Raw genomic sequence first — 17,918 nt, 5'->3', positions numbered from 1 at the left:
AAAATAAAATTGCTGGAGATGTAATGATCAAAGAGGTAATTACCTGCACATATGGTGGACTTGTAGAAAAATAATTACAATATGGATATGGGCTCAGAGTTATATTTGATCTATGTAAGCTAAAATTGGCTTTAAAGCCTGAAGTAATGCTGCTACATTTGTACTGGCCTAAATAAAAAACAAAAACAAAAAAACAGATCAATTCCTAATACAATGTTTGATTGCTGTCAAAATAATAGTTGCTAGAAATTGGAAAAGCGACAAGGATTATAGTCTAACTCAAATAACCGCTCAACTTTTATATCAACTAAAAATAGAAAGAGGATACACCAGAAACAAACTTCTCACTTGTAGGATAAATGGGATAACCTATATAGAAAACAAGGGGGGAGGGGGGGGGAAGGAATGAGTTTTAGAAATTAAATGAGTTTTGTGTGAGACTCTCAATTACTTTTTTTTTTTTTTTATGTGGATTCCGTGTCTATTATCTTGGATAGGATTGTTGTGTTAATATTCAATTAATATTTAATTTCTGTAACATTTTCAACATTGATAATCCTATCATTGGTGTGTTTGTTTGCTTTGGAAACTCAGTACCTACATTATGATGCTGGGTTTCCATTTATTTTTTTTTGTACTATTGATATGTCAAAAAAATATATAAATAAAGATATAAAAAAAAATAAGCGCCGAACCACGCCTGCCAAAATCAACAGAATATCACACTTTACAGCTACCGCAGGTCGGATATCACCTACCCCCCAACAGAGACCAACATGGGGCGTAAGCACAAAAAGTTTCGCACTCCAGAGACTTCAAGATTACCTGATATCATGCTCCCTTTCAAGAAGCTGGTGGCGGCAGCTACTTCCAAAATGACGCCCGCAGTCCTCAGTGAGGAGGAGGCCTCAGAGTCATTCCATGATGAAGGGGACAGGCACACCTCGCAAGAACCAGGTGAAACTTACACAGACTCTGACTCTGATACCGACTCTGCACCGGTCACCAAACACGACATAAAACACCTCCTACAAAATATCCACAAGGTCTGAAAGTTTCACCTTAGAGAGGTACAAACGGAGATAGGGGATCTCCGACAGAAGCTCACAGAGGTGGAATCCAGAGACCTGACCCGGGAAAACCAAATCCAAGCTAACCATAGCTAGGTGGATGGCCTGGCCCACCAAGGAACAGAAACTCACTTGCTCTGTAACCACACTAGAATCCCGACACAGAAGGCGGAACATTCGGGTGAGGGGAGTGCCACAAAGCATTAATGATGAAAAATTGCTACCCTTTAGCCAGCACCTGGTGGCCTCGTTGGTCCTAAAAGGGACCAAAGGATAATACAAGCAGCATTCTGCATACACAAAGCAGCAGCCACCCATCAGGGAGCAACTAGAGACACAATCGAGGTCACCAGAGACATTGTGGTTCGATCCACCATCATGGCTAGATCCAGGGAGCTGGGCACAACTCTGTTTTAAAACTGCACCATGTCAATTTACAGGGACTTACCATTTGCAGTGCTGACAGCGAAGAGACAGCTGGCCCCAATAGGTAAGACCCTCAGGGAAGCAGTGATCCATTACCGGTGGGGAGAAGATGGGAAGTTCATAGTCAAACACGGAGCCGATACCCTCACTCTGACTCCAATGGAGAACCTGAAGTCCTTTCTCCAGAGGCTGTACCTGCCAGCAGGAGGTCCAGAGGGTGAATGGACTTAATAGCACTGGAAGGAGTGCGGAGAAAACCTCCACACATGCACACTCTAGACAACCTTTCCTGCTTAACCATATATATTTAATAAGTTCCAATGTTTGTTTTAGTCAGTCATTTGCATTATTATTTGAATTATTATTTAGAACACTTACCAGTCTCATGCATACCTCCTTAATAGCCAGGAGGCATTGAAACTCAGTCACAAACAATACAGTAACTGTGCTATCTGGGTATCCACTGTAGACATCCGGTAGAAGCCTTAATGAATAACATACTAGGCTAGCTTAACCCTTTAAGTCCGGAGGACGTACTATTACGCCACGCAGAAACCGGCTCTAAATGCCGGCGGGCGTAATAGTACGTCCTCGCTTTTATTGCCGCCCACGTGGCCCACGTGGCCTGCAGATCGCGGTCGGGGGGATGCCTGGCCCCCCGGGCAACCCCCCCTGTGGCCGGTGACCACGATCTGCAGTCTCTGATCGCAGTGACAGGCTGTCACTGCGACCACATGCGGCCGGCGGCTTTCCCCTTGTGCAGATCGCAGTCGGGGAACTTACCTGGCCCCCCAGGCAGTCCCCCTGGGGTCAGTGACCGCGATCTGCTAAGTCTGATCGCAGTGACAGGCTGTCACTGCGATCTCAAAGCACTCTGATCGCAGTGACAGCCTGTCACTGCGATCAGTGTTACATGTGTCAGCCTATTGGCTGACACATGTAACTGGCACAATGATCCCCCTGCAGATTGGAAGGGGGGAGTGCTTGTACCACCCAGGCACTCCCCCCTGTGGTCAATTACCCAATCTGCAGGAGGTGATCACAGTGAAAGGCAGTCACTGTGATCACTGATCCTGTGTGTCAGCCAGTGATGTGAAATCACTGGCTGACACTGTCTCTGCCCCCCGTCCTGTAAAAAAAATAAAATATTAGTTCAAAAAATAAATTAAAAAAATTACAGTTACAAATAAAATATACTTAGATCATATATATTATATATATATATATATATATATATATATGATCTAAGTATATATATATATATATACACATACACACACACACACACACATTTAGACATACACGACGTGTATTTAAATATTAATAAATATATATATATATATTAATATCAAATTACACGTAGACTGATACTGATTAAATATATATATAATTATTGTTATATATATATATTTATATATAATATAAAAAAATATATATATAAATACGTAAAAAAATAAAATTAAAAAAATATTTAAAAATAAATAATTAAAAAATATATAGATGTGTGTTATTTCGTTCTAACTGTATTGTGATAATAATATATATTTATATCAAAATACACGTAGAACAAAATAATATATATATCATAATATATATCTATATACATAAATATATACGTATATATCACTATATATACCTATATATAAATAAAAATATTTAAAAAAAATTATATATATATATACGTATATATACACATATGTATATATATATACATATATTAATTCTACACTTATATTTATGTAATAATTTTACATAATTAGGTATCCTAATTAATTACAATAATCGGGACCTGCCTGACAACCCATGCCGAAAGTATAGGGAATTTAATTTGCTAGCACTATATTTAACCCTATAACTTTCCAAGACACCATAAAACCTGTACATGGGGGTTACTGTTTTACTCGGGAGACTTTGCTGAACACAGATATTAGTGTTTCAAAACAGTAAAATGTATTACAACGATGATATCGCCAGTAAAAGTGACGTTTTCTGCATTTTTCACACACAAACAGCAATTATACGGACGATATTATTGCTGCAATACTTTTTACTGTTTTGAAATACAAATATTTGTGTTGAGCGAAGTCTCCCGAGTACAACAGTACCCCACATGTACAGGTTTTATGGTGTTTTCAAAAGTTACAGCGTCAAATATAAGGCTTGTGTTTTATTTTTTTCACATTAAAATTCGCCAGATTGCTTACGTTGCCTTTGTGACCCTATGGTAGCCCAAGAATGAAAATTACCCCTATGATGGCATACCATTTGCAATAGTAGACAACCCAAGGTATTGCAAATGGGGTTTGTCCAGACTTTTTTAGTAGCCACTTAGTCACAAACACTGGCCAAAATTGGCGTTTTTTGCATTTTTCACACACAAACAAATACTAACGCTAACTTTGGCCAGTGTTTGTGACCAAATGGCTACTAAAAAAGACTGGACATACCCCATTTGCAATACCTTGGGTTGTCTACTATTGCAAATGGTATGCCATTATGGGTGTAAATTTAATTCCTGGGATACTATACAGTCTCAAAGGCAACGTAACCAATCTGGCGAATTTCAATTTCAAATGTAACACGCTATATTTGACCCTGTAACTTCCCAAAACACCATAAAACCTGTACATAGGGGGTACTGTTTTACACGTGACACATAGCTGAATACAAATATGTGTATTGTATTGCAGTAAAAGCAAACAGTATTTTGACATCCACAGTTAAAATGTCACATAGAACTAAAAAAATTATTTTTTTCTCCCATTTTTTTAATATTTTTCTATATTAAATTATGTTCAATACCTAAATATTTGATGTTAAATGAAAGCCCTGTTTCCCCTGAATAAAATGATATATAATAAGGGGGGATGCATTTCATATGAAAGAGGTGAATTACGGTTGGACAGACATATAGCGCAAATGCCAGGTTTTGTTTACGTTTTGTTCTGTTCACAACTTGTACATTTGGCTGCGGTGTTAAGGGGTTAAACTACACAATAGGTTGGCTTAAACAGGTGTAAGAATACCTTTCTGAGTCATCTGTCTATGAACTATGTCTAATGTTGTCTAATGCTGTGAACCCTTTTATCTATTTTTGTTATCATACTTAGATATAATTGCAATTTGAGTGAAAAACCTTGAATAAAATGCAAGTTGGAAAAAAAAACCTCATTTAGTAAAAGCTGTTTTTGATTTCCCCTTTGGTGGGTGTGACGGAGCTCCCTGTACCCTGGCTGGGTACCTCTGCCAAGCTCCATTTCTTACTGTAACCAGGAAACCTGAAGCACCTCTGCTCCAGTTGCCACAGTCTGACTGGAGTCCTTCTGTAGCTTTTCCACCCGACCAGACTGCAGCTCTCTTTCCAGGCAGGTATCGTCCCCTCTGCCTATTCTGTTGCAGCCCTTCTTCCAGGCAGGTATCATCCCCTCTGCCTACAATGGAATTGCTCTTGTCTTTATAAAGACACTTGCGGCTCTCATGCCTAGCTCTATTTGATTTGTCTTAGGGCTAGAGGGATTGTGCAGCCAGCCAACAGGTATGACAACTCTGACAGAGGACGCCCAGTTCCAAAAGGAACTAACATACAATACTTTATTTTTACTTCGGATGAGTCCATTTGTTCATTACATCAACCTTGTTGTGACAATCATACTAAAATGCAAATATCCAAAGCATGTCACAAAATATACAAGAAATGATAGTAATAAAATAACATATTTATGAAGGGGTGGGGAAAACAATAACTAATACATAATATCTCCTGTGCCTGCAAAATTCACAATATGCAAATCTACCTGAATATGCAAATTACCAAGTCTCACAGCCAAATCCACCAAGTTGGTAGCAATCATCAGCATCAAAGGAGAGCAGACAAAACATTTAACAATAAACACATACATTACACACACCCTGCACTTTTATAATGGGCACAGGGTGACTTAAACATAGGAGTCATCCAGGGATCTAATTGAAGTGTTCATCTTATGTTCCCAGTGATGGTGATTACCATCATAGTGGGGTTTGTTCAACTGATTATCATATGGCAGAGGAAAGGTCAGTCTTCCCAGAATCTTGAATACCTACAAACACAAGATATGAAGGAAATTAAATTGTGTTTTCATTTTAATACTTGAACTTTTCCACTTTTTAATGTATTTTATTACATACGGATATCGTCTAAAATTAGGTTTTCAAATAGCGGGGCTTATAATTTGAAGTTCTATGCTACTAGCAAGGCCTTAAAATATACCTGTCATGGCAAGCCTTAGCATAATCACTAGAGGTTAATATTTACTTGCCATTAGACATGTTATAGGTATTGATGTTATAATACAATGATCAGCAACATTAAAATCACCTGAGTAATATCATAGAGTAATATCATCCCCCTGATGCTGCCAAAATAGCTCTTGGATCGAGGCATGGGCGCTACAAGACCTCTGAATGTGTCATGTAGTATCTGGCACCAAAATATTAAAGCATAACGTTTAACCCCTTAAGGACACATGACATGTGTGACATGTCATGATTCCCTTTTATTCCAAAAGTTTGGTCCTTCAGGGGTTAAGTCCTGCAAGTTGTGAGGTGGGGCCTCCATGAATCAAATGTATTGTTCCAACACATCCCACATATGATCAATTGAATTGAGATTTGGGGAAATTGTAGGTAAAGGCAACACCTTGAACTCTTGTTCCTCACACCATTCTTCAACTATTTCTTGGATAATTATCCTGCTGAAAGAGGCCACTGCCATCAGGGAACATCATTGCCATGAAGGGGTTTAAGTGGTCTGCAACAATCTCTAGGTAGGTGGTATGTGTCAAAGAAACATCCACATGAATACCAGGACCCAAGGTTTTCCAGCAGAGCATTGCCCAGAGCATAACACTGCCTCCTCCTGCCTGCCTTCTTCCTATAGTGCAATTATTGCCAATTACTGCCATCTCTTCCCCAGGTAAATGACTCACATGCACCTGGCCATCCACTTTATCTAAACAAATGTTTATGCGACCGGGCCCCCTGAGATGACATCAGAGCTGGGAGGAAGTGACAGCTCCGGTGGGTACTCTGACTCCCATCAACCTGAGCCACCACAGGACCCCAGGGAAAGTCATCATCCTGCACCCAAAAGGTATATGTGTGTGTGTGTTTGTATGTGTGTGAGCTTGTGTATGTGTGTCTGTATGAATGTTTCTCTCTATGTGTGTCTGTATGTATGTGTGTGTGTATGTGCATGTGTGTGTGTCTGTATGTGTTTGTATGCATGTAAGTATGTGTCTGTATATATGTATGTGTGTTTGTATGCATATGTGCCTGTATGTGTTTGCCTCTGTATATGTGTGTGTGTATATGTGTGTGTCTGCATGTGTATCAGTTTGTCTGCATGTGTGAGGGGGCAAAGTATGGCAGGGGGAGGGTAGACATTTGGGGGGGTTGCGGGGGTAGACTTATGGGGGGGCCCCAGGGCAATGTTCACACTGGGGCCTCTGTCTGCACTGAATGTGTTAGAATGGTGAACAGTTTGATTACTTGCATATAAAATATTTTTATTTTTTTCCCCTCTGTTCTCTCTTTTTTCCCTTTTTTATTATAATAGTTTATTTAGGTTTAGTTTTTAAGGTATAAAAATTGCTCATTTTACATACATATACAAGTATTCATACAAAGTACGATTATCCTATATCATACATTGTTACAAATAAACATAGAAAACATAAAAAACATACAAACAATATATTCGAAACAGCGCAATCAGAAATAACATTTTTTCTTTTCCCTTTTTTTTCTCCTTCCCTTTCTCTCTCTCTTTCTTTTAATCTGTCCTGATATAGTTATTATCTTTCTCTTGAAAATTAATTATAACCTTTTTCCTTTTTTATCTACACCTTTTTTAATAGTTTTGTCATTCACTTACAGGTCTTTCAACGGTCTTAATCCATTTATCCCATATTTTATAGTTTTTCGTATTATTACAATAATAGGAGGATATTCCTCTTTCCATTTTACATTGATATATAATGGCTTCTTTACATTGTTACCAGGAGTCTATTGCCGTATTTTCCAATTTCTGTCAATGGACGTTTTAATAGCCATAAATGCATGAATTATAAAGTATTTATTTTCTTTCGCTAATTTTGGTAGTTTCAAATGTAACAGTACCATTTCTGGTGCCCAATTTTGTGCGATACCCAATATTTTGTTAATCTCTGCCAAAAAATGCTCCCATGCACCCCTCAACGGTACACAGTTCCACCATATATGTAATTTGTCTGCCTCTTCTGCTCCACATCTCCAACATCTCAAACTTTCTGTATTTGAGAACTTTTGTATCTTTGCCGGGGTTAAATACCATCTGTTTAATATTTTATAATGTGTCTCCATAATATTTAAACAATGAACTGTAGAATAGACCGTTTGGAGGGCCTTATACCAGTCTTTTAACTCAATTTTAATTTTTAAATCACTTTCCCACTTAAACTTAGCTTGGGGTTGGATCTGAACTCTTATTGAGTTTAATATATCAACACATTTTGTTAGTAGCTTTGTGTTTTTTTTCTACATTTATCAATTTGTTCAGTTTAAAAGCTGGAGAATGTTCATTCAGATGGGGTACAACTCTATTTAGAAAGCTTTTTATTCTTATAAAATTAAAATTCTGTGATATTGGGATGTTAAAGATAGTACAGAGATCCTTAAAGGACATCATTTTATTTTCATCAAATATGTCCAAGATTTTATTGGTGCCATGTCTAGTCACTGACTTACATCTATATTGTCTATCCACATGGTCATATATCTAAACGGTAATGCCGGGAAAATTTTGTCTTTCAGTTCCATTTGTTTTTTTAAGATAAGTCCAGTATTTGACTTGGGGGTTCAGTATTATATTTTCTGTTTGACATAATTTATATTTATTGCGGGATAGTGTTCTTATAGGCCACATCAATTTGACTGTGTTATGTGATTCTGAGATATCTTCTCCCTCTAGGTCACACCAGTCTTGTGAATATATATCATAGTTAATTGTATTTACTGTGTGCATCAATTGTGCGGCTTGATGATACAAAAAAATATTAGGAAATCCTGTTCCCCCTTGTTTGTATTTTAAATACATAATATCTTGTCCTATTCTGGGCTTCTTATTATTTCAGATGTAGTTTCTAAAAATCTTGTTAATATTTGTTAGATAATGGGGTTGGATCGGTAACGGAATCATTCTAATTAAGTAAATAAACTTAGGGAATATATAGGCCCTTATAGAGTTAATTCTCCCCCACCAAGATATCTCTAGTTTACTCCATAGTTTAAGGAGATGAATGGTTTCTTTTATTGAAGGGGTCAGGTTAGCTCTCATAGTATTTCCAGGATCATGAACTATATTTATCCCCAAATATATAAAACTCTTCCTGTCCCATCTAAAATCATACTGTCTACTTAGAAATTTATATTGATCCTGATCCATATTTAGCGGCAACACCACTTTTTTATGAATATTAAGTTTATAGTTTGTAAGAAAGCTAAACTGCTTTATTTCTTCCATTACTTTTGGAACCGAGTGGACTGGATTCGATAATCTTAACAATATATCATCAGCGTACTGACTTATCTTTAAATCGTTATCTTTCTTATGGAAACCTCTTATATTGGCATTTAGACAAATATCGTGAGCCAGTGGTTCCGCCACTAGAATATAGAGAAGTGGGGAAAGAGGACACCCCTGACGTGTGCCAGGGCAAAAATATTTATAATTTTCCTAATTTGATTAGACGATGATCTCCCTGGGACAAATCCTACTTGGTTGTCCGATATTAAACTCGTAATTATATTTTTAATTATTTTTGATATAATGAATGCATAGATTTTATAGTCATTATTTAGTAAAGCTATTGGCCTATAATTAGTAATCTATTCTGAATTTTTTTTTGGTTTAAGTATAGGGGCTATATTAGCTGCCAACATTTCATGTGGCAATTTTCCGGTGGACATAGCTGTGTTATAGCATTCCCTTAATCCCTGAACGATCCTATCCTTTTAAATTTTATAAAAAAAACTCTGCATATCCATCTTAGCCTGGTGCTTTATTTGTTTTCATTGCATCAATGGCCTCTATAATTTCTTGTACTGAAATATCCTCATTCAGTTTATTTATTTGTGAATAGGTTAATTTGGGCAGATGCTTATCTTGAAAATATTTTTGTAGATCCTCTTGGGTGGCAGTTATTGGTAAGTTATATAAATCATAATAATAATCTTTAAAGGCCATCCCAATTTGAATTGGATCAATTATTACTTAATTTCCTAGTTTTATTTTATTTATTAATTTTGCCTTTTGACTAGCTTTAACTTTGTTAGTAAGGAGTTTATCAGCTTTATTTCCCTTATAATAGAAATTGGTTTTCATATATTGTAAATTTTTATTAGCTTTAGATATTAAAATGTCATTAATTTTCCTCTCGATTATCCTTATTTGATTTGCTCGTTCTCTTGTAGGGGAAGTCATATTTATTTTATTATGTTCGCTTTATTCTATATATAACTCTGATAAGGATTTCTCCCTACTTTTTTTTCCATGCCTCTTAAGTGGCCTCTTATACCACTTTTAAATGCACACCATTTTCATTATACCCCATCCTTTTCATTATCTATCCAATAAGTGTCTATTGCCCTAGCTATTTGTTCTTTATTATCTTCTGGCATTAATATTTTCTTGTCCAATTTCCATTCTGATTTTTGTCTAATAAATGTATCTTTCAACTGGACCGTTATCATATTATGGTCAGACCAGGTAATAGACACTATGTTGGAAGATTTTATTCTATCCAACAGATTACGTTCTATTAAAATTAAGTTGATTCTTGAATATGAACAATGCGTCTTACTGAAATATGTAAAGTCTCTTTCAGTAGGATGAAATATCCTCCAACAGTCCATAAGTGCTGCATTTTGTATAATGTTTCTTAATTTTTTAGATTGATTATAGACATTCCTAGAAAATATTTTACATTTTTCAGACCTTTTATCGAATTTGGGGTTCATTACAGAATTAAAGTCACCCAGGACTATAAGAGTACCTTGCTTAATTTGATCTACCTTCATTAAAACGTTTTGTATAACCTGTATCTGTGAAGAGTTTGGTTCATAGATATTAACTATTGTGTATAATTCTTCATCAATGACACAAATTAATATAATCCATCTGCCCATTTTATCTATACTCTGATGTTTTATAGAGACATTTATTTTATCTGAAAAAAAAATCGCTACTCCTCTTTTCTTTTTCTCTTTAAATGACGAGCATACTGAAAGAGGAAAATCTCGAAATCTAAATCTTCCTACATCAGCTTGTCTCCAATGCGTCTCCTGTAGGCACACTATATGAGCATTTTCTGTTTTCACACGATCTATTACTATTTTCCTTTTTTGGGGTGAATTAAGACCTTGTACATTAATAGTCACAAAAATTACCATTTATCCACTAGTTTTTAGCCTAATAATTAGGCATCAACCTATTTGTTACTCGTATCATGATGACTTACTATAGGGTTATAATATTTTCTACTTGCCTATCGGACATTTACACATAAGTATCAATTTTCCTTGACAGATTTCTGTTTCCTTTATATTACACTTTAAGCGCTGTTTCGATACTTTAACACTAAACGTAACAACACTAAACACTAAACGTAACAACAAATTCAGACCTACTAAGACACATAAAAAAAACATCCCTTTAAGGAAGTTTGGATGGCATTGATGAATTTCCCCTTTCATCAAACCGTCCACCTAGGTCCCTACTGGGATCAATTTTAGATGCTGATTACCTCAATGAAAGAGAGATTGATGTTTCATTATCAAATTAATTGAGAGAAGAGAGGGGAAAAAAACTATATACATGTGTGTCAGTAATCCTCTTTTCCTTATTCAATATTACTTCCTCTATTAATGAGAATTCATAACTCATATTTCACTTATTACTTCATATCCAACCCACTTTCTCTTATCTTCCTCCTGTTCTCCTCTTACCTCCCTCCCTTTCCTATATGTGAATACGTTCATCTTCCTTTTTCTCTTTGTGACTTAACTCTTCATGCCTTAAATCTAGTGTTTCTATTATTTGTGTTATATTTGTCAATTACTAAACCTAATATTTATTAATTGTTATCATTTTCGTTTAACTATTTCTTCTCTTTTCTCGTGTATAATATTTATAACTGACATTATCATAGTGATATTACTAATTCTCATCCCATCTGTTATGCAATTAAATATAGTGCCCCTTTAATACTTTACTGCAAACCTATATTTTGAATCATAATTGGGCCTTCTATTATTCAAATGTAAATTATCATTCGCATCACTAGATATTTCCTACCTTATAGTATCTCCTTATATAATACCCAAGTGGATCAGTACCCTATTATTCTAAATTATTATTCTAGTTGTATATTTTATATGTGCTCTCTTTCTTGGAGAAACAGGTACTGGAGCAAGAAGAGAAGAAAGAGAGAGAAAAAAAAATACATCTAAACCCATCTATACACTTTTGGATGCTATTCATTCAATGGCTACAAATTGCATTTCCTTAAACCATTTTTTTATAGCCGCTACATCAGAGAATGTATATGATTCTGCCTCATATGAGACCATAATTTTACTTGGATATCTCCATGAGTACCTAATATTCTTTTGCCTTAAAACCTTTGTGTATGCTAAGAATGGTTTCCTTTTCGCCCTAGTATGATATGATATGTCCAGAAATATGATAATATCATGATAAGGTTCTTTTAATTTGGTCGATCTTATTGACCTTAATATTTGCTCTTTTGTCTTATATGAAGCACAGCTTATATATCTCTTGGTGCTCCTTGTGCTACTGTTTCCAGTTTCATAATTCTGTGACATCGCTCTAGCATCTGTGAAGGGTTTGACAGTTGAATGTCTAAATGTTGAAAAAGACTCAGTATATAATCTTGTAGTTTTTCATGAGTAACTGTCTCTGGAATTCCTCTGAGTCTTAGATTATTACGCCTCATTCTGTCTTCTAAATCTGCAATTTTTAGTTCCAGGTCTACTATTCTTTTCTTTGCATTTTTTTTTCTTGGGCATCTTCCATTGTCGCTTGTTGATATTCTAAAGATTCTATTTTTTCTTCATTAATTTTAACTTTCTTCTCTATTAATAGAATTTCAGATTTAAATTCCAAGAGGCCCGCTTGAATTTCATTCTTGATCTTATCAAATTGCCTTTCAAAAGCTGTATCTAAATATTCCTGTATTTCTACCAGGTTAACCTATTTTTGGTACGGTTATAAGGAATCCTTCTGTGGTGTAATAATTTCTATTTCTTTAAATGAGGACTCTGTTTCATTTTGTTGCTATAACTCTTGTCTTTTTTGCGACAAAGTGGAGGCCGATAATCTTTTTTCTGGTTTGGTCCTCTCCTTCTCTCTCTTCGTCAGTTGTTTGCCCTACTGGGCCTTTTTTGCTGCCATTAGAAAAAAAAAAAATTCCTCTTCTCTTATTCTTTTTCGGGTTTCTTCCCGCTGGATTGTAGCTTTAATACTTTCACCAATACAGTGTTTTATATCTGTTTATATTATGTTTTAGATATTCTTTTAAGTTTAGTTGAATAGTTGCTAGGATTTAGATCTAGCTTTAATTTATATCTCTGGTCATCAACCGCTTTTCTCTCTCTTCCCCTATCTTTTCTTCCTCTATCACATCAGACGTTCTGAGTAATTATAGGGATAGACCAGCATATAAAAGGGAAGAGGAAGAAAAAAAAAAAAAAAAGCCAAAGAGATATAGGTTATCCACCTAAACTGGATTTTTAACCCTAAATAACAATTCCTTTAGGGTGTGTCCAGATTCTGTTTGGCAAAAATTACTTTTCCAATCGCCTTTATAATCTTTCCATCATATCCTTTTAGCAGACATTCATTTTATGTCGAATTAACCGACTGCTTTTCATATATCCTTTTTTTTCTCTCTGTCTCTCCTTTATTGCTTTATGTCCTTTGTGTCCTGCTATTATTTCACCACCCTATCACCCTATTTCACCCTTTCAATTTCTTCCACCTTTATTTATTTTGTTCTTTTTTTTTTAGTAAAATCTTGCCTCTTTAATTGACGTTATTTGCCCTTATCTTTATTGCCATATCTTTCAATTTTAGATTTTATATATAAAGCATAAACGATTGAGAGTGGAGAAAGAAAGGCATAAAACAGAAAAAAATAATAATGCATCAGGTTGAGTCCACTTGGGACCCAGCCAACGCTCTCACCGACTCCAACTCCTTTCCTGTCTCCTTTACTCAGTTTCCTATTTCCAGGGCTGGCAAACAGGCAGGCTCTCCTTTTTGCAGTTTGATCTTCGCTTGGTGTTTTAGGGTTTGGGGGGTTTGTTTAGATGGAGAAATTACTCCAGGCTGTAAACCATTCGCTGCCCTCGATCTAACAAATCCAGCGGGTCTCCTCCACACACTCACTCCTTCAGGGCATCAGCATCACCGCGCTCATGGCCGTCCGCTCCCGTGCGTGCGTGCCTGCATATAAAATATTAAAACTGTGTATGTCGGCATGATACAACAAATCATGGCAGATAATATGAATATCAAAACAACTGAAATGAAAAACATATATATTATCGTTAAGACAAATTTGTTTTTTATAGAAATATATGTATTTATTTAAATGTATTATAATATATATATATATATGAAACCAGGGGGCTGCACTCCCCTAAACATGCATAAATGGGGTGAGGCTGGGGCCTTTTTATACAATACACAAGATCCAGCGCACTCAATCCACTAAACGGCAACTTCAATAATGACAGATTTTTTTTGAAGTAAAAAAACCTAATCTAGGCAAAAATAATGGGGGTTTAGTTACATTATATGAGCATACATTGCATAAGCCTGCCACAACGTTAATGTACCACATCTTTGGCAGGCCCTACTTTAACAGCCTAATGTCTGCTGTTATGAGATTAACCCACTTACTTGGGGAAAAAAATTCCATCTGCTCTCTGCAGTACAAGGACAAAAGGGCATTAGGCTGTTAGAGTAGGACCGGTCAAAGATGGGGTACATTGACATTGTGGCAGGCTTATGCAATGTGTGATCATATAATGTAACTATACCCCCATTATGTTTGCCTAGATTAGGTGTTTTAAAAAAAAAAAAAACTAATATAATCTGTCAACATTGAAGTTGCTGTTTAGTGGATAAGTGAGTGGGCTGGATCTTGTGTAATATATATATATATATATATATATATATATATAATGTATATATTTATGTATTTCTAAATGTAATAATTAAATTATGACGAGCCAACATAAACTATTTATTATACAAAATGCGCAAATTCTAGGAAATGCATCTATTATTTATACTATTTTATATGTATTTGGTCTCTTGCTAAATATATTGAATGATGTTTAAAACCACTGCAATAATTTGATATTGATTGCATATATATTTTACAAGTATTATTTAACTGAAGATTAGCAACCCGAACAAACTTAACTTTTGGATACTTGTGTCCAGGGAACATTTACATCATTGGGTTTTAGACCCATAACATTGCTATAATATCCTTCCAGCAATTTTAAAGTACCACAGTTCTGTATGTACTGAACCTAACTTAATTAGGAACTAACCCTTGAAAATGTAAGGTAATTATTAGACAAGCTTAGAGAAAATAACATTTACATCAGGCAATGCAACTGACAGTCTCTCTGTCATTCAAAGGGTCCCACAAGAATTCCAAAAGAGAAATTAGATCCTTTATCAGGCAAGGACCAATGCTGGGGCAGAGGGGAACTGTATTTGGTTTATGATATTTCCTTAAACATTGCTATTGTGCACATAATGTTGGGAGAGTAGGGATTAAATATCTGTACTTATATATTTCCTTGGTTTTATTAATTCTACACATTCTTATATTTAGTCACAAAAGGGTGAAGGGTCATTAATGCAAAGTAAATAAGAAGTGAATTTGAAGACTGTAGATAAAAATAGCCACACTGAAAACATACTTGCCAATAGCTGTTAATTTAACAGTAAGGCTAGTAGTTGCAAAAGTGCGGTTTGGAAAGAAAAAAGAATGCCAGTCAGCATTTTGACAATTCACAATCACTATGTTTGGGTAATGGAACACATCATCCAAGAGACAGCCTACACAGTTAACTTACACAGAATTTTGCTATTCTGTTTAGGAGTCCTTGCAGACAAACTACCAAGCTTTCATTCAGTATTCCAATATGAATATTCTGAAACACAAATAGTTTTTTCCAAGATTACACTTGCCAATGCATTTGCTGTAATTTCACTTATCCTAAACTCTTGGACTGAACGTTTTATGCATCTGACATTTGTCTAGACATTTATGATAAATGCAGATGAAGCATAGCCAATACTGGACCATGCAGCACTAGATATTGATACTAACAAATGTTTAAATTGTGCAAATTCCAGTTTACACAAAATATGCATTATATATAATTAGTATAAAGTGCCTGAGTACTTTACAAAAACCAAACACGGCAGTTGCTTGTGAGATGGCTTTCCAAAGATATCAATTTCACACAGACACACAGATAAGATCCAGAATAAAAATATTATTTAAACTACAAAACACTGATATTGTAATGCATACCAATAAAGGATAACATTATATTAATTGTAGGTATTATTAGTAACCTCCAATCCCAGTGATTACAATACTACTAAAGAAAATATATGTACTGATGCACGCACATGGCAGATTCACTTGTATTGCTTGATAAATGTCAATTGCAAACACTTTAGCCTCCATTAACAACTAGGTGAATATACAAAGATTACAAATCCAGAAAAGAAAGTGGGAAAACAAGCATAACCACGAGCTGAGAAAAATAAAAGGCCACTTCACGGACAAAATAAAAAATAAAATAAAAATAACATGTTTTAGTAGTTATCTCCCAAATGAAAACATGCATACATTTAATTATGCATTTTATTAAGTTTGTACACCAAAAACATGCTTTCAAAGGCTGCAGATGTCTTATCTGCAGTCTTTCCAAGCCTTCCCCTTCTCTACAGCCCAGATTTTCTATGACTGTCTAATAATAATCAATGCAAGTCAAAGAGAAGTGTTTCCAAGGCAGGTGCTCAGGCAAGCCAACGTGTTTTAGGTGTTTGGAGTGTTCATTTAGGTAAACTGGACCACTTCATAAGAAACCCAATATTTTGGCAACCACTAGTTACCTCTGTTATGTTCAGATTCATGATCCCCCAAGACCATAGGATTATATGCAGAAACCATTGGCTTTTATTGTAGATTGTGCATGACCATGTATCATGACTGGAATAGCAAGACATTACATTTTTTTTTATATTAGAGATGTTGTCTTGCATTGATTTGTTCTTTTTTTTTGCCATATCCATATTCTTTAATTACATTGGTAGTGTAGTGTTACTCTGTATGATGCAACTAAAAACTCCAAGGCAGATCTTTTAATTGTATTGGTATTTTACAGAATTTCCGAAGCAGTACCAGTGCAGAATTATTCATTAACAACTGCCCTCTTTAAAATTGTCTTTAGGGCAGTTTTCAATTCATTGATAACAAGTTTCATCTAATCCTATCTCTTTCTAACTTTTTGTGTGGAACCGTACAAAATAATTTTGTAAAATATAAATAGATCCCATTTGCTACAAAGCCCTGACCTATATTTTTATTCACCTCTTCATAGATTAAATTAATCTGATAAGGTTGATTCTTTAAAGCAAACATTTCTTGAATAGGTATTTCTATTCAATGTGTAATACTTAATATATATTATTGTAAGTCTTTTTTATATTTAACCACATCAACTGTTCTGTCTCTTAAAATAATTTAGTTATAAATGATGCAGAATAGTGCTCAGTGTCATTGTCACTTCAAGTTTAATTAGGCACCAATTTGTTTCACAAGAAAAACAAAACTAGGAAACAACATATCTCAGGGTTGCATTCTCAGTGGTGTCTTTACAGAGACAGAGATAGAGGTATCTGATGAATATATATATATATATATATATATATATATATATATATATATATTTCTCAAGCAGCATTTGTCTTGGTCAGTTCTAAAACTGTGCTCTGGGATCAAAAGTTTCTTTGTATGGCTTATCTCTCTCTCTCTCTCTCTCTCTCTCTCTCTCTCTCTCTATATATATATATATATATATATATATAGAGAGAGAGAGAGAGAGAGAGATAAAATATCTCTCTCTCTCTATATATATATATATATAGAGAGAGAGAGAGAGAGAGAGAGGGATATATATCTATATATATATATATATATAGATATATATCTATATATATATATATATATATATATATATATATAGATATAGAATACAAAAATAAAGGGAGCACTCTGGGTC

The sequence above is a fragment of the Pelobates fuscus genome, chromosome 6 (assembly GCF_036172605.1).
Source record: "Pelobates fuscus isolate aPelFus1 chromosome 6, aPelFus1.pri, whole genome shotgun sequence".
Lineage (NCBI taxonomy): Eukaryota > Metazoa > Chordata > Amphibia > Anura > Pelobatidae > Pelobates > Pelobates fuscus.
Note: the sequence above shows the minus strand (reverse complement) of the source record.